The sequence below is a fragment of the Cnephaeus nilssonii genome (assembly GCF_951640355.1).
Source record: "Cnephaeus nilssonii genome assembly, chromosome: 12".
In the NCBI taxonomy this organism is placed as follows: Eukaryota; Metazoa; Chordata; class Mammalia; order Chiroptera; family Vespertilionidae; genus Cnephaeus; species Cnephaeus nilssonii.
In genome coordinates this window covers 57,934,656-57,953,389 of record NC_137083.1, presented here as the reverse complement: position 1 = coordinate 57,953,389, position 18,734 = coordinate 57,934,656, and positions in this window count along the sequence as shown.

Genomic DNA, 18,734 nt, shown 5'->3' with positions numbered 1-18,734 from the left:
TGGGGTCCCTCGGCCTGGCCTGCGGAGATTGGGCCAAAACCGGCAGTCAGACATCCCCAAGGGGTCCCAGAGTGCGAGAGGGCACTCTGCAAAGTTGCTGTCACTCGGCAGCTCCTGTGTTGAGCATCTGCCCCCTGGTGGTCAGTGCATTTCATAGCTACCGCCTAGTCAGCCGGTTGGCCAATAGCTTAGGCTTTTATATAGATAGATGATTTTATCTCTAGTAGTTCTATGTTGTTTATTTGTAACTGAGAATGCAGTTTTAATTCCTTTTCTTAAACAATGAGAGTGGCAGGCACAAAGTGGTAAAAGTAAGCCCCAGGTTATCAATCCTGGGCTGATAGCAGGCCCATCAGCCTGGCCCCAGAAAATTAAACCTGTAGCAGGGGAGAGACTAACTGAATTTTTGTTCCATGCAGGTATAAAATGGTGACTTTAGGTACAGAGTAATTATAAATACTCGAGATCTTCAGACCTACCATTAATTAAAAGTGTGTATCAATTAAAGTACACAGTTATCTTATTTTTTCTCCTATAGCAATACAGGTAAATATTTCTAAACTATGAAGACCAAAAAAAAGCCAAGTAAACAATATAGTTTCTATAAAATTAGGAAAAAATCACTACATTCACAATTCAGTGTAAGGGATACCTTTACCCTCCATGTGTCTCCATACAGCCCATTTCTGGAATAGTCAGTGCTTCCAGTAAAGCTTTTCTTTTCCTTTTTTCATTTGTAATGATTTTACAGAAAGAGGAAGGGAAAGAGAGAGAAACGTCGATTTGTTGCTCCACTTATTTATGCATGCATTGATTGAGTCTTGTATGTGCCCTGACCAGGGATCAAACCCACAACCTTGGTGTATCGGGATGCCAACTGAGCTGGGTAACCAACTGAGTTACCCGACCAGGCTCTAGCAAAGCTTTTTAAAGAGCCAATCCAACTTCCACCCTGCATTCTCGCTACAGAGATCATAAAATGAAATTATATTTGCAAGTCATTATTCAGAATTCTGACTAATGATGGAGGAAATTGATGATGGCGATGAGCAAACAGGGGAAATTGATCAATTTGCCAGTCCATAAAGTGGTGCCTTTATCTCTAATAATAAAGGGTATGGCATCATTTGGCAAATTACATGAACGGTTAAACTGTGGAAGTCGGGGGAAATCCTGTATGTCTGATTGCAGGAAACCAGGAAGACTTAACCTCAGCACTGGGTTTCACTCCTCTTATATTTTTCTACATTTGTATGTGGTAAAAAGAAATAACATAAAATGTGCCATCTTAACCATTTTAAGTATACAACTTAGTGTCATTAATTACACTCACAAGGTTGCCTAACCATCAGCATTACCTGTTTCCAAAAATTTCCATCACTGCAAACAGAAACTCTGTATCCATTAAGTAATAACTTCTCCCCGGCATTGGTAACCACTAACCTATTTTCTGTCTCTATGAGTTTGCCTATTCTAGGTATTTTCACTGTTATTATATTTGGTTTTAACCTGTTTCTTAACTAAATTTGTGTTCTAATTTATAAGCGATGTAAACTCGGGAGATAAGAAAGATAAACAGGGCATCCCCTCAGAAACCCTACCAAGAGGCAAGCTCTTCCCTGTCCCCACCCCCTTCCACAGAGACGTCTGGTTTGGGGGGATGCAGAGGATGCGCACCTACACTACCTGGAGTCGTCCAAGCTCATCTTTGTGCGGGAGAGGGGATGGCGGCCAAGAGCCTGCCTCACTCTGGGGATGGCCCACCCTGGGACCACCTCGGGGGCCCGATTTGTTTGGTCTCCCCGAAAGTGAGCTGAGACTAGTTTCTTCAGGGCTGTTCTAGGCTGTGCTGCCTCTGAGTGATATCATGGTAGAGCCATGTCCTTAGACTGGCTTAAGGTGCTATAGGAACACAAGAGAACAGCAGGACTTCTATCATAAACAGTGCGTATTGGGGGGGTGGTGTCCCTGAGACTGTCCGTGAGACCCAAGTCACTCAGAGAACTTGCTGTCATAGTGGACAAAGGAAGCAGTCCCCCTCTGCAGCATTGCCGTTGGCAGTGGCCTCTGCGAGCCTTTATACAAAACATCTCTCTTTATTGTTGAAAGCATTACACATCTCCCCGCCCCCCCTTTTTTCCCATTGGTCCCTCCACCCTGCACCCATGCCCACTCCAGGCCTCCACCACAATCTTGTCTGTGTCCATGGACTATGCATATCCTATATAATAAAAGGCTAATATGCAACTCAACGAAACGGCAGAATGACCAGTTGCTATGATGCGCACTGACCACCAGGGGGCAGATGCTCAATGCAGGAGCTGTCCCCTGGTGGTCAGTGCGTTCCCACAGGGGGAGCACTGCTCAGCCAGAAGCCAGGCTCGCCAACGGGCTCACGGCTGGTGAGCGCAGTGGCAGTGGTGGGAGCCTCTCCTGCCTCCAAGACAGCGCTAAGGAGCAGCGAGCCTGGCTTCTGGCTGAGTGGCACTCCTGCTCCCTGTGTGGATCAGGCCTAAGCCGGCAGGCGGACATCCACCAAGGGGTCCTGAACTGCCCCCTTCTCCCCCCCAGTGCACGAATGTCATGCACCTGACTTCTAGTATGCATATAAGTTCCCCAGTTAATTTCTCCCCACCCACTCTGAGATTTGTTAGTCTGTTCCATACTTCTGTGTCTCTGGATCTATTTTGTTCATTGGTTTCTTTTGTTCATTAGATTCCAAATATGAGTGAGATCATGTGATGCTTGTCTTATTTTGTTTAACATAATACTCTTCAGGTTCCTCCAAGGGACCTGTCTCAAAGGGTATGAGATTTTTCTTACAGCTGCGTAGTATTCTATGGTGTAAATGTACCACAACTTTTTTATCTACTCACCTACTAAAGGGCACTTGGTCTGTTTCCAGATCTTAGCTATTGTAAATTGTGCTGCTATGAACATAGGGGTGCATACATTCTTTTTTATTGGTGTTTCGGGTTTCTCAGAATATATTCCTAGAAGTGGGATCACTGGGTCAAATAGCAGTTCTATATTTAATTTTTTGAGGAAACTCCATACTGTTTTCCAGTCTGCATTCCCACCAGCAGTGTACTAGGGTTCCCTTTTCTCCACATCCTTGCCAGCACTTGTCATTTGTTGATTTTTCAGTGATAGCCATCTGACAGGTGTGAGGTGATACCTCATTGTTTTAATTTGCATCTCTGATGATCATTGACTTAGAGCATTTTTTCATATGTCTCTGGGCCATCTGTATGTCACTTTGGAGAAGTGTCTATTTAGGTCCTTTGCCCATTTTTTAATTGGATTGTTGTCTTCCTTTTGTTAAGTTGTATGAGTTCCTTATATATTTTGGAAATTAACCCCTTATCAGATGTATCATTTGCAAATATGTTCTCCCATACAGTGGGCTCCCTCTCCATTTTGTTGATGCTTTTTCTGTGCAAAAGATTTTTATTTTAATGTAGTCCCATTTGCTTATTTTCTTCTATTTCCCTTGCTCTACGAGATGTATTGGCAAACATATTGCTATGAGAAATGTCTGAGATTTTGCTGCTTATGGTTTCTTCTAAGATTTTATGGCTTCACGACTTTTAAGTTTTTAATCCATTTTGAGTTTATTCTTGTGTATGGTGTAAGTTGGTGGTCTAGTTTCATTTTTTTGCATGTACTAGTATCCAATTTTTCCAACACTATTTATTGAAAAGACTGTCTTTACTCCACTGTATGCTCTTGCCTTCTTTGTCAAATATTAATTGAGTGTAATGGCTTGGGTCGATTTCTGCGGTCTCTGTTCTGTTCCATTGACCTATATGCCTGTTCTTGTGCCAAATACTACACTGTTTTGAGTACAGTGGCTTTGCGGTATAACTTGATATCTGGTGTGATCTCTCAACTTTGTCTTTCCCAAGATTTCTGCAGCTATTCGGGGTCTTTTATGGTTCCATATAAATTTTTGGAGCATTTATTCTAGATCTGCCATTGATATTTTAACAGGGATTGCATGGAAAATATAGATTGCTTTGGGTAGTATGGACATTTTAATGATGTTGATTCTACCAGTTCATAAACATGGTATATTCTTCCACTTGTTTGTATTTTTATCTCTTTTTTCAATGTCCTGTAATTTTCTAAGTACAGGTCTTTTATCTCCTTGGTTAAATTTATTCCTAAGTATCTTAATTTTTTGTTTGAGTGGTAAATGGGATTGTTTTTTAGTCCCTCCTTCTGAGAGTCCGTTATTGGTATATAAAAATGCCATCAATTTCTGAATGTTAATTTTGTATCCTGCTACATTGCTGAGTTCATTTATTAAGTCTAGTCATTTTTTGGTGGAGTACTTTTTTGGAGGGTAGTTTTTGGTGAGTTTTCTATGTACAGTATCATGCCATCTACAAATGAGAGTTCTACTTCCTCCTTTCCAGTTTGGATGCCTTTTATGTTTTCTTCTCGCTGTGGCAAGGACTTCCAGTACTATCTCTCTATATAAAAGCCTAATATGCAAAGTATCCCCTCGGGAGTTCGACCGAGTGGGAATTTGATCACTCGCTATGACGTGCGCTGACCACCGGGGGGCAGCACGGAATGAAGAAAGGCCCCGGCCGGCAGCCGGTAGCCACTAGGGACCCTGCCTGTGCACGAATTTCATGCACTGGGCCTCTCGTGTCGAATAAGAGTGGTAAAAGCAGATATTCTTTTCTTGCTCCTGTTCTTAGGGAAAATGGTTTAATTTTTGCCCACTGCTGAGTATGATGTTGGTTGTAGGTTTGTCATATATGGCCTTCATCATGTTGAGGTATGATCCCGCTAGTCCCACTTTGCTGAGAGGTTTTTATCACAAAAGGGTGTTGGATTTTGGCAAATACTTTTTCTGTGTCGATTGAAATGATCATGTGGTTTTTTGTCTTTCATTTTGTTTATGTGATATATCACGTTTATTGAGAGCCATTTTGGATGCCAGGGAAGACTCGGAGGGAAAAGGGTAGCCCCGGGGGTCAGGTGGGGTAGCAACCTGAATGGGGGATCCTCGGGAGCAGCACCTCTGAGCCACGGTGCCTTAGGGTTCCCTGGGATCTTAGGGTTCTCCTTCCTTCTTCCATCTGGCACTTGTTTCCTGAGTGCTGCGGAGCTTCATGCACCTGCTGGGAGTGGTGAGCTGGCGTGCCTCCCACAGAGCTCAGTGCAAAAGGGGCTGCCAGTAAACAAGGGGCTCTGAGGGGCTGCCAGTAAACAAGGAAACGGGGGGCGGGGCGGGAGGGACTTTGTTTGGCTTAGACGCCCATGTCCTAGTTCCTGCCCCTGAGAGCATCCTGGGCCTGCAAGGTGGGGAAACGTAAATCTCATTCACTTAGCAAATGTTCTTGCCACTCTCAGACCTGGGTATCAATTTGGTTCTGTGAGTAACCTCTTTATGTTTATTCATTAAAGTGCATGTTTTCAGTTGACTAAGGTTTTTCTAAACTCCATTAACTGAGGGAATTCTGGACACTTAGTACCCCCAGGAGAAGGGATGGTTGTATTCTTCTGTATGTGCCATCTCATGCTTTCCAAGGGCCTGGGTGCAGCAAAGGGAAGGGTATTTTTTGTGATGAACTTCTGAAGAGAGTCTCAGCTAACGTCTTTTTATATCAAAGCAGGAGACCCCTCAAACAAGAAGACTCCCTCCGGGGTCCCAGCACACCTGGTTCCCTCCCCCCGGCGCCTGGCAAAACTGCAGGCAGACGGCCCGGCAGCAGAGCGTCTCTCTGGGGGGCAGGTTTGCGCACAGGTCCCTGAAAACCAGAACCAGGAGCTGAGTCGGGGGGGAGCCACCCCTCAGGGAGAGCCTTCTCCCCGTGGTCACGTCGGCGCTGAGGCTCCTGCACAGCCCAGCTCCTCGGCTCTGAGCATTCCCCTGGAGGCCCAGGCCGCATCCCCAAACCAGAAGGAGGACGATGAGCCACAGTCAGCTCTTTCTTCAACAAGAACCACCACAAACCCCCCTGAAGACGAGGCCGGGGCATCCGAGCCGGTAGCAGTTGAAGCAGGGCAGGGGCCCCCTCGGCTCCCTGACCCACCTCCAGCCCCCAGCCCTCCGCCAGACCAGAATGAGGAGTCGGGGGAGGTTGAGGTGACTCCCGCCAACCCGCCCTCACCCGAACCTCCACAGGGGCCTGGCCCGGCACCCCTCAGCCCTCAGAGAAGCCAGGCTGAGGAAACTGAGTCAGCCGATCTGCCACCCGGCAGTTCCCATCATGATCCCCCAGGACAGCCGTCCGACCCCAAAGGGGCTCTGATGCTCCAACCGTCGCTGGGAGATTCTCAACAACCCCTGGAGGAGGGAGCCCCAGAGGCGGAAGTCAGGGTCAGCACTCCTTTCCCAGGACCAGCGCACCCCCAAGATCCAGGAAACGGCAAGCAGCCCCAGGACAGGGAAGACCCAGGGGCTTTGCTTTCCAGAAGCCGGCTGGCCCCCAGCAGGCTGCCCCGGCCGCGGGTCCTCGCTCCCCTCCAGAGCCCGAGGCCCTCACCCCTACTCCCCGCACCCCGCCCAGCTGCAGATCAACCCAGGACGCCCTCTCCGAGGCCTCCACCAGCTCAGGAAGGGGACCCCGGCAAACTTCCTCTCATCAGCCCCCCAAATTCCAAACCACCACCACACCTGAGCCCCCATCCGGGCCACAGTCCTCAGCACGTCCAGGAGGAGAGCATCAGGGAGGTGAAACTCCCTCTGATCAGCCCCCCGATCCAGGAGCACACCCCCCAGCCTGCCCCTGATCTGCCCCAGGAAGAGGAGGCCCCGGGGGTTAGGCTCCCTCGCCTTCCCACGCCCCTGCCTCAGAACCGGGGTGCCCGTCATCAGGCAAGGCCTGCCAAGGAGAGGCAAGCACCCCAAGGTAGCCGCTCCTCCAGCAAGAAGATTCCAGATATGCAGGCCTCACCCCCAAATCAAGAGCCCGTGCAGCAAGCAGTAGCGAGGAAAAAAAAACTTCCTACCCAGAGAGAGACAACTAGAGGACCAGCTCACCCGGCAACGGTGCCGCCCCAAAGCCACCAGACAGCCTTGCAGCCAGACTCCCAGAGCAGACCCACCGGCCCAGAGACCGCCGCCCCCCCTAAGCCCAGCCCTCTCCGGAGCCCTCAGAGGAGCCAGGAAAGCAGAGCCCACCCCCCAGAGATTCCTGAGCCACCCCACGCTGAGCCGGCGCCTGGGGATCCCGGGTTACAGGAACAGGAAAGGGGAAAAGGACAACATTCCAGAAAAAAGGCCCAAGCCAACCTCCCCGCAAATGACCTGGTTCAGAAGGTAGCTGTGTCCAAAAAAGGGCCGTCTTCGAAAAGAGAGCGTGCTGGAGGGTTATCTCAAGAACCTATCACCCTCAGCGGTGATCAGCCCACCCGGGAGGGTCAGCTGGCCCACAGGAGAGCTCCCCAGCATGCAGAGTCCACTGCGGGCGGCCCCGCCTCCACGGGGCGTCCAAGGAGAAAAGAAGAGGCTCATCACAGGGGAAGGTCTCGGAAGGGAGAGCCGGCGTCAGACCTCCCGGAGCAGGACGGCTCGGCCCCCACCCCGCAGCCTGCCCCAGGGACCGGCGAGACCAGAGAGAGCTCTGTCCAAGGGGACGATGCTTCCAGCCAGCAAACCAACGAGAAACACACCCCAAAACACGAAGGGGCATCACACGACAGAAGCCCTGCTGCACCCCAGAATCCAGTGTCTGCTGAGGAGCAGGGTGGCCGGCAGGAGAGGCTGCGAGCGAGGGGCAGCCAGAGCACCAAGGTTTAGCAGTGCCGGTGCCCTGAAGAAGTGCTGACCCAGGACGGAGAGTGTGGCCACAGCGCTGAGTTCACACCCAACTTCCCTCTGCAACCCGAGTCATCCAAGGAGGGCCCGCCCGCACCGCCCAGTCCAGCCACTGGGTTCTTAGAAGACAGCCAGTCATTGCCCTTCAGTGCCTCTTTTGTGGCTGGTTATTGCAGCTTGGAAGAGCAGCCCTTATAAAGAGAGACACCAGCCGGCAGTACCCCCCCCACCACCACCATCCGCCAGCTGACAGCACTGGGCGTGGAGGAGATGTCAGCGGGAACCCTGGTGTCCAGACGCATATGAGCCCAACAGGAGTCAGCTCAGGGGAGGCGGTGTTGTGTTGCCATTAAGTTTTGTTCTGTTCCTTAGAAAACCCATTTTTAGGTTGGAACACTCTCCTGCCTCCTACATTATTGAGAGTCCGGAAGCAGGAAGCCTCTGCAGTGTGGGGATCTTGGTCTCTCCCACATGCACAGTCGACATGTGGGAACCTTCTGAAGGCCAGAGGACACGATCTCCTGGCGCGTGACCCTGTGATGCAACATTTCAGATCCTGTTGGCACATACTGCTTTAAACTTCCTTTTGTTTGAAGTGTGTTTCTAAATGAATACCTGCCTCCCTCTCTGATTAGGAGCCTCTTGTCAATTAGCTCACACCTTCATTATGCCCAACCATCTGGTTGAATCCATTAAAAGAATTGGGGGGGGGGGGAGGAGGCAGGGATTCAGGTGAATTCATTTTCATGTATTCAGACCATCAGGATTCTTTTGCTGGCCAGTGAATTCACACCGAGCCAGCTTATGTGAATTTCCTAGACAGGAGTGGAACATCTCACACAACCAAATGGTGGGGAGGGCGGAGGTGCAGAGATTGGGCACCAGCTGTTGAACATAACCTGGGCTCTTGTCATCTGCGTATTTTTGTCATCTGCTGATTCTTATCTCCGGGACCCTTGCCACCTCCTGGACTCTCATCACCTCCTGGACTCTCGTCAGTTCTCCTCTGTTTTCTCCTCCGTGTTGCCTTTATTCTCTTTGATACCAATGACTGCATACCAGTTTCTGCACGTGGCAGGGAACTTGGCCACTAACATCTCTCAAGTTTTACATCTCCTCTCATCTAACAACTGGCAGCTCCCACTGCTAGAATGGGATCAGTTCATGTGTTCCTTCATAAGATTTTTTTAAAGGTTGAGGGCAAGACTCTGGCCCAGCTTGAGTCAGACTCATTCTTAAACCAGTCTACTCTGTCGTATTTAGACCTACCCATGGTGCCCACTCCTGGCATATGTGGAGTCTGCATTCCCAGAAAGAGAATATTGTGAGCAAAGCAGCCAACCCAAGATTCAACTCTTAAAAAGTTACAAGATACCTACTGAATGCTTATTATACTGAGTATACAGTGGCATGCTAAGTTGTGTTTGGCATTCTGTATGTTAAAGTGTAATTGATGACTAAATACCTGTATAAATGTGTCTTATCTTACACAAAAGATATGTATCCACAAAATTGAATGTATGTCAAATGGTATTTCAAGGGCAGTAGAGGAAATTGATATTTTTTTTCTAAATATGTTTTAATTGATTTGAAAAAGAAAGGATAGGAGAGGGAGAGAGAGAGAGAAACATTGATGAGAGAGAAACATCAACATCAATTGTCTGCCTCCTGTACTCCCCCTACTGGGGATCAAGCCGGCAACCTGGGCATGTGCTCTGAGCAGGAATTGAACCAGTGACCTCTTGGTTCATGACCTCTGAGCTACACTGGCCGGGCAAGAAATTGTTATTTTTAAATTCATGTTGCAGCTGTCCTCTTGTCAAACTAAAAGCCTGTGTTATATTGGTAATTGCCCTCTGATTTGTCCGAAATGAAAGTAAGAGGGTGAATTTTAAACATATAACTTATTTTTATTATGTTACTTTATTTAATGAGCATTGATTGAGTCCCTCCTATGTGCCAGACACTGTGATAGTTGCTACATACAATGAGGTGATGAGGACACTGTATGTGGCTTGCACGTCAGCAGAGGAGACCGTTAGGATTCGTTACAGCACCATGTGACTTGAGCAGCTGGAGGCACTGCAGAATCTAGGCTAAGTTCAGTGTCACGTAGGCAAGAAAATTGTTTACCAGCTTTTCCAGAATGTCATAAGGATACCAAAAAGGGCACTGAATTCCACCTGGGATGTGAAGATTGAATCAGGAAACATTGCCAAGAGGAAGTGGTCCTTCAGCTAAGTCCCCAAGGTTGCAGGATTAGCAGACTGATGGGAGAGCGGGAAGGTTTCTCAGAAGAGCCAACACCATACACAGGAGCAAGCACAGCATATTCTAACGATCCACATGTCGGGAGAGCCCTAGGCAGATGTACGTTCAAAGGGACTTCTGTGCTATGCCAGTGAATGTGGAGCCTGATCATCCAACAGTGGGGTTACGTTTTTATCTTAGAGGCATCTGTTTAGAAATGGTATAGGGGATGAATTTGAGGAAGGCAATGTAGGAGGCAGGAAAAATGGCTGAAAAGCTCGTGTACTAGTCCTGATCAGAGAGTAAGAGCTTAAAATAAGGCACTGTGGCAGGAACAGGGAGTCAAGAATTATTTGGGTTGGGTGTATGGGAAGGGCAGATTGTGAAAGAGAGGGAAAAAATAAGGATAACCTGTTTCTTATGAGCTGTGCATGGGACATTTTGGTGGCACCAACACCTCACTTAGGTGAAAAGTTTAAATTTTTCCTTGATTTTCTCTTTGTGCATCTGTTTTGGAGGCTCCTCAATGCATTTGGGTTGCATTTTCATTGGGGGAGTAATGGAGTGAGAAGCCGGATTTCTCTCCACTTGATTTGAAGGGAAGCTCGAGCCTCCTTCCCGGGGGTCCGTGTAGTGTGTGTTTTAGTGTGTGTGTGTGTTTCTGTCTGGTGGCGTAGTGTCTCAGATTCAGTGCAGCTGGACAACGTTTTGTTTGTGGTCCAAGGAAAGGAGAAGAGAAGATCGCCGGCTCCTCTCTGGTGAGACGTTTTTGCTGCTGTTATTGATTTTTTTGGTGTAAGGAAAACAACTGCTTTTTGATGGCAGAATATAAATATTTAAAAATCGTCATTTCCCATCTACATTGACAAAATTAATAACACTTCCATTTGCTATGTTTCTCAGCAAAGGTATCTCTATAGGGAAAAATTATGGACTTTAGACATTCTATTAACTAATATAATTTTCAGTGTTTGAAGGGAAGTCTGGTCCCTAGTATTCAAATCAACAGAGATAATAGTTCCACTGGACATATGAGAGCCTTCTTCAAATGTTTAAAGAGCTAAGTCAATTATTTTTAAGCTTCAAAATATAATTGGATAAAGGGCATGATTTGTTAATTCATAACAGAGGAAATAAAAAGAACCAGTAAATGTGTCAAAAAGTATTTAACTCTCTATAAGTTAAAACCAAATAGACATTTTTTGGGTACCAAACTGGCAAAGATGGAAAACAAATTAATACCTGTTCTTGGTGAGGCTAAGGGTAAGAGCACTTTCTGTGTCATCATTCAAAAACAAATTGAGGCCTAGCCAGTTTGGCTCAGTGGATAGAGCGTCAGCCTGCAGACTGAAGGGTCCCGGGTTTGATTCCAGTTCTAGGGCACATGCCTGGGTTGTGGGCTCGATCCCCAGTAGAGGGCGTGCAGAAGGCAGCTGATCAATGATTCTCTCGCATCACTGATGTTTCTCTCTCTCTCTCTCCCTCTCCCTTCCTCTCTGAAATCAATAAAAATAAAAAAAATAAAAGTAAATTGGCACAACTTTTCTGGGGACAGTTTTATAATATTTGTCAAAACCTTAAAAATTGTTCATATCTTTAACCTCATAATTCCCATCCAAGAATTATCTTAAGGAAATAATTTATATACAAGGATGGTCATATTAATGTCTATAAAAAATCTGAAAATAAGCCATCTAATGGGATTTAAAATTAAGTTTTGGAAACATGTTATGGTTCAGCCATGTGCTAGAATGCTGTGTTGCCTTTAGAATCATGCTGTAGAGGACTATGGAGAAGAGGAAAATATTTGATCCTCCAAATTTCACTTCAGATAATTGCGCTATTTGCATAGTGTCAAGGACAGTGTGTCTAAGTGAATTTAATTAGTTGCTTCATTCAATTTGAAAGACATAATTCTAGAAATCCCTTTTCTTTACTGATCAGGCATTCAGAGACGAGGATAAGAAGAGCCTATTTCTTTGTGTTGATGATAGATAAATAACTTAAAAGACCAAATCTTAATCTTAAAGATGATATTGAGAGCATAGTCATGATTAGGAAAGCTGAAGACATTTTTTTTAAAAAATACGTTTTTATTGATTTTATTTTTTAAATATATTTTTATTGATTTCAGAGAGGAAAGGAGAGGGAAAGAGAGATAGAAAATCAATGATGAGAGAGAATCATTGATTGGCTGCTTCCTGCACACCTCTTACTGGGGATCAAGCCTGCAACCCAGGCATTTGCCCTTGACCAGAATCAAACCTGGAACCTTTCAGTCCGAAGGCCAGCTGCTCTATCCACTGAACCAAACCAGCTAGGACACCTTTTTAAATTATTATTAAAGTTTGTAAATTTAGAAGCTCATGAATTCAAATAACACTAAATGTCAAAATAATAATTAGAAACTTCAGTTTCAGTATGGTCTAGCTGTGTGACCTAGAGCAGTGGTCAGCAAACCGTGGCTCGTGAACCACATGCGGCTCTTTGGCCCCTTGAGTGTGGCTCTTCCACAAAATACTACGGCCTGGGCAAGTCTATTTTGAAGAAGTGGCGTTAGAAGAAGTTTAAGTTTAAAAAATTTGGCTCTCAAAAGAAATTTCAATCGTACTGTTGATATTTGGCTCTGTTGACTAATGAGTTTGCCGGCCACTGAAAAGTTCTCACATATAAAATGGAGGTAATAATATTAGCTATCTCAAGATTATTGTGAAGATTAAATGAGTGAATATATTGAAAAGCACCCAGAACAATACTTGACACATAGTAATGCTGATATTAGTGTTTGTTAGTATTAATATGTAAGCAGCAAAAAAATTTTTTTAAAGAACTTAAAATTTTATTTTTCAATTACAGTTTACATTCCATATTATTTTGTAGTAGTTTCAGGCGTACAGCATAGTAGTCAGTACTTTACAAAGTGTACCTCTGATATTTCCAGTACCCACATGGCTACATACATGGTTATTACAATATTATTCCCTATGCTGTGCTTTACATCCTGTGACTGTTTTGTAACCACCAATCTGGACTTCTTAATCTCTTCACCTTTTTCACGGAGTCCCCAGGCCCCCTCCCCTCTGGCAACCGTCAGATTGTTAACTGTATATGTCTGATTCTACTTTGTATGTTCATTTATTTTATTCTTTAGATTTCACATATAAGTGAAATAATATGGAATTTGTCTTTCTCTGACTTTACTTATTAGCATAATACCCTGTGGGTACATCCATGCTGTCACAAATGGTAAGAATTTATTCTTTTTATGGCCAAGTAATATTCCATTGTGTATGTGTACCACAACTTTTTTATCTGCTCATCTGTTGATGAGCACTTGAGTTGTTTCCATATCTAAAAACAAATTTTTAAAATAGCATTTTATCATCAATCAGAATAGGATAGTAATGGTCAAACGAGGTGTAAATACTTGGCAAATGGGATACTCATCTCTGAAAATCCTTTTAAAAACATTGACAACCTTGACTGAATTAAGGCGCTTAAGCAGAATTAGAATAACATTAGAAAGAAACTGTGGTTCAGCAAAACATTACTTAGCTCAAGAGATTCTTTCATGGGCCTTCACAGGCAGCATTGAAACTCGTGGTGCATACAGAAAGCCTCCTGAAGTAGCTCCTGGCACATAGGACATGCTCAATTAGTGTTACCTATTATTTTTACTATTATTATTTACTTACTGATCAAATCAAAGGCACTTTTATATTTTATGTTTCAAATGGCAGATGCTGTCAAGTTACTTGACTCAGGAATAAGCTACCAGGTAGGGGGCATTGTTTTTTTTTTCTGTTGTGGGTGAGACAGACTGGCGTCTACATGCTACCAAATCTAAAGACCACTAGTTTCCAAAGGGAAAAAATAGAAAAACAAAGTGGAAAAAGGCAAAAAAAAAAAAAAAAAAAAGCTTTTGTTAGAGGAATTGACCAGTGAAACATCTTTGAAAGAATTGTTTTGAAGACTGAGCCCTTATCAAGCGAAGACCACACTCACCCGAGAAGTGGGGATTTGGGTTGGATGAAAATCATGTCAGAACTCGAGTTATCAAACAATATTGCTCTAAGAAGAAACTTGAGTGTGTATTCAGCTCCCTCAAGGTTTCTATCCTTTTTCCTGCCAATCATTGCTACCCTTTTCTTCTCTTTTTCCCTTTCCCAAATTCTACACACATCTAGATCTTATGTATCACGTTTTGCCTCTTGAAATTTACCTGTCCTGTATGGTATCGCCTTCAAGATGTCAATGAATTGCTGCATAATAAACTCATCCATTTTAAAGAACTGAAATTCAGGGTACTTTTGTTCTATGTTTTAGTCAGGACATTCTGAATACAGTGTCCAAACATTGAACCCTTAGTTCAACTCTCCTGAAGGCATTCCAGGTCCAAGGCTTCTACTTCAATGAAGGATGAAGTTCAGTGGCAAGAAACCTTTTTTGTACCTCACCCTGTCTGTGTGAGAATACACATTCACACACTTTCCTTTGTCCTGATGTAGAGTCTGCCCTCTGTTTAAATAGCTGATTATTCCTTTGGACACTCAAGAATAAAGTACTTTATTGTTACAATAGTTTAATCGGTAAATTCATTTTACCATACGGAACATTATTACTGTATTTCCTTGGACTTGTGTGGTAGCTTTCTACTTTAAAAGCTTATTTTACTATGGAAAATTATTACGGATATGACATGAAATGATTATTTTTCTATTTGCTATCATTTCTTTCTTATAAGCAAGATATGCAAGACCTTTAAGATTTAATTATGTCCTGAAAAAATAGATTCTTTTGGTGCCTTCAGTTTTGTGGTAACACTTCCTAATGAGCAGCTTTTCCCTTAATTTTCCACTACAAATTATGTAACTGTCCTACTAAAAATAAACATTTTTAATTGTATAGCAGATTTTTGCTCTTTGGTCCTTTTTATGGTTACACATTTCAGCATTGAGACTCTTTTGCAAAGATTTTATAGGTATTTACATTTTATATAGATATGCATATTTAATTATGGTAGGTATAAATTACTCTTGTTAGTTAAAAAATTGCACACAGTATTTTTATTACCTAATATTATTAGTATAGCCTCACTATTACCAAAATAAACATTTTTTTTAAAAGCTCCATTTGAGTGCGGGGGAAAGTGAACAATATGGAAATCATCTGGCTATCTGAGTACTTTTGTCTAAAAATTAAGGGCTATTTCCAAGCCATACATATCCAAGTGTCTTCAAAGAGAAACCCTAGTGTGGATTCATTTTTTGCAATGCTTTATTTAAATGGTTAAAAACTTGTATTTAGCCCCGCTGGTGTGACTTGATGGTTGAGCGTTGACCCATAACCCAGGAGATCGAGGTTCGATTCCTTATCAGGGCACATGCCTGGCTTGTGGGCTTGATCTCTGGTGGGGGGTGTGCAGGAGGCAGCCTATCTATAATTCTCTCTAATTACTGATGTTTCAATCTCTCTCTCCCTTTCCCTTCCTCTCTCTGAAATTAATTAAAAATATAAATTTATATTTAAAATTGTTAAGTTTCTTGTTTTTAGACAAGAGAGTGACTCAGTTATTTTGCTGTATATGTAATCACATTTATATAGAAAAATTGGTTATTAAAATAGTGATTTTTGATTTTCAAAATACAGTTCATCCTTGAACAACACATGGGTTAGGGGGCACTAGCTTCCTGTATGGTCGAAAAATATATGTATAACTTCTTATTCCCCAAAATCGTAGCTACTAACCCTACTATAGAACAGAAGCCTTGCTGATGACATAGACAGTTGATTAACACATATTTTGTATGTCATATGTATTACATACTGTATTCTTATAATAAAGTAAGCTAGATAAAAGAAAATGTTATTAAGAAATCATAAGGAAAATACATTTACTGTATTTATTGAAAAAATACAAATATAAGTGGACCCATACAGTTCCAATCGGTGTTTTTCAAGGGTTAATTGTGTTCACAATTTTACCCCCAGATTCTAATTTTATTACTAGTTATTGACATGGCTTTGGGCCTGTAGTATTAGGTCATCAGAATCTTTTATTTTCTACTTTCTTTTATGGAGAAAAAGGCCTTGTTTAGTCTGCATGATGATATGATATTAAACACACATACAAATGTTTTATTCTTAGGAACATAGCTTCTAATGCATTTATTACTTAGGTTGGATTCTATGCTTATTCTTTTTAAATGGTTTAGATAAATATTATTTTAATTCACTTGACTGCAAGAGGATATAATTCTAACTAAAAGGTCTAAGCTATTTAGAATTAATTTGAGATGTAGTTACAGATATTTCATGTATATTTTCCTGCATATGGTATGGTACAAATCCATAAAATAACTTTAAAATTTGTCATGCATCATTAAATTCACTTATACTTCATTGGAGGTGTTTAAATTTAGCTAGCCTATATACGGAAGAACTTGGTATTTTTGTGTACTGTAATTTTTATCTTTTTAATGTTGCCTCAAGGTTGACTTTGATTTAGGTACTTTGAATAAGATCCCATTAAGAAACTTTGTTGTAGGGTATTATAACATTGGGAATTATGGTGTGTGTTTTTAATTTTTGTTAACCCTCCTCTGAGGATATTTTTCCATTGATTTTTGCACAGAGTGGAAGGGAAGGGGAGGGACAGAGAAACATCAACGTGAGAGAGACATCGATTGGTTCCCTTCCACATGTGCCCCGACCGGGGCCTGGAATTGAGCCTACAACCCAGTTATGTGCCCTTGACCAGAATCAAACCCAAGACCCTTCACTCTAACCCCTGAGCCAAACTGGCTAGAGCTGATGTGTTTTTTTAAATTGAGAAATAGAATCTCTTGTCCATTGATGTATTCAAACTTTAGAAACTATATTAAGAACTGTATAAAGCTGTTTATTATAGGAGTCCAAGTCATGAAAGTGGTGGCATTACAATGCAGTTAATAGTGATCTTTACCCAAAATGTTTTGTTGCTGAGAAACCATTAAAACATTAAATTGTTAGAATTACAAATGCATTGTATCATCAGATAGAACTTGGCTTGTTTACACTATAGTACAAATGACTTATGTCTCAGAAAGGAACAAGGAACCCTGACACATGCTATATTTTGAAAAAATGTGTATATGTATATGTATGTGTGTGTGTATGTGTATGTAAGTATATATATATATATATATATATATATATATATATATATATATATATGTTTTTCTTTCCATAGAAATTATTTCAATGAATATAGCTTCTATTTCTTTAAATTTTATCTTAACTTTTTTCAAATTATCTGGGCTTTTTTTCACAACGCTCTATTCTTATAGTTCCATTAATAGGACCGGGCTTTGGCTCTGTCCAAATGGCTCAGTTGGAGTGTCATCCTGTACACTAGAAGGTTGCGGGTTTGATTCCCAGGCAGGGCACATACCTAGGTCGCAAGTTCAGTTTCAGGTCAGGGAGCCTGTGGGAGGCAACCCATCGATTTTTCTCTCTTACACTGATGTTTCTCTCTCTTACTTCCTTCCTCTCTCTAAAATCAATAATAAATAATAAATAATAAATAAACCCTCAGATGAGGATTTTTAAAAAAAGGATAAGGGGTTTTGGGGGTTTGTTTGTTTGTTTGTTTTTTAATGAGCACAGACTCCAGCCTCTCCACCTTATGTTCTCCTTGCTTCGGCCGCCTGGAGTCCTTATTTCAGTGTGTTAAGCATGCTTCCGGTCCTTTAGACACAGCCCCCCTCTCTGCCCGCAAAGCTTCCGCCCCAGATACTTGAATGCCCTTCTTCTTCATACTTGAAACCACTGTCCCGACTAAACATGCAGGCTGTTGTGTCTGGACAAATCCAGATAGAAGACCTTTCTCTCACTTCAGAAAGTTCCTTTATCCTATTTTATGCCTTTTATTTTAAACTTCGGTGTGTGTCTTTTTCCCTACCAGATGTTAAGACATCTCCATGGACATTTCAAAAATCTCCTTATTTGAGTTCGTGTGATTTTATGGATTCTACAGACAGAAACTTCTTCATGAAATTATGGACCAGATTTTCAGCCAAAAAGACACCAGTGGTAAGGAGGAATAGATGGGGTGAAGCCACAAATGGTTCCATAGTGTCAGACAAAAGTAGGGCTTGATATTTGCAGACTAATAAGTTTCACCAAAATTATTCTCTGGTGTCACATAAAGACAAGGGTGTGGGTTTTTTTTTTTTGTTTTGTTTTGTTTGTTTTGTTTTTTTTTGTGTGTGTGTGTGTTTTTTTGCCTCTTTCTACACCTCTAATAGTAGACATCGCTTCTAAAAATAGAATATTCAGTGTAGAGTTTGTGAGTGTCTTTCCCCTGGGCTCCTGGTCAAAACCCTAACACTCAGCTCTCCTGTTTAGCAAGAACAGGAAAGCACAATAGAACCAAGGTTGTAAAATATGTATTTCCAGGGGAGACTTGCTTTGTTGTTGGGATGTAATTTTGGCTTTCTTGTGCTGAGTCGTCAGAGTGAGCCCACTCAGAGTGCATGCTTTATTACAGAGCAGCATTTAAACCGGCCAGGTCACCGAGTCCCAGCCCCATTCTCGGAGAATTCGGAGAAATCGGTCTATTGAATGCAGAATTGGCACTGCATTCAAGTTAGGTGGTGCTCGCTTTCCGTGTGTGATAGTTTGCACATGATGATTGGGGAATGCGAAGAGACCTCAGTCATTG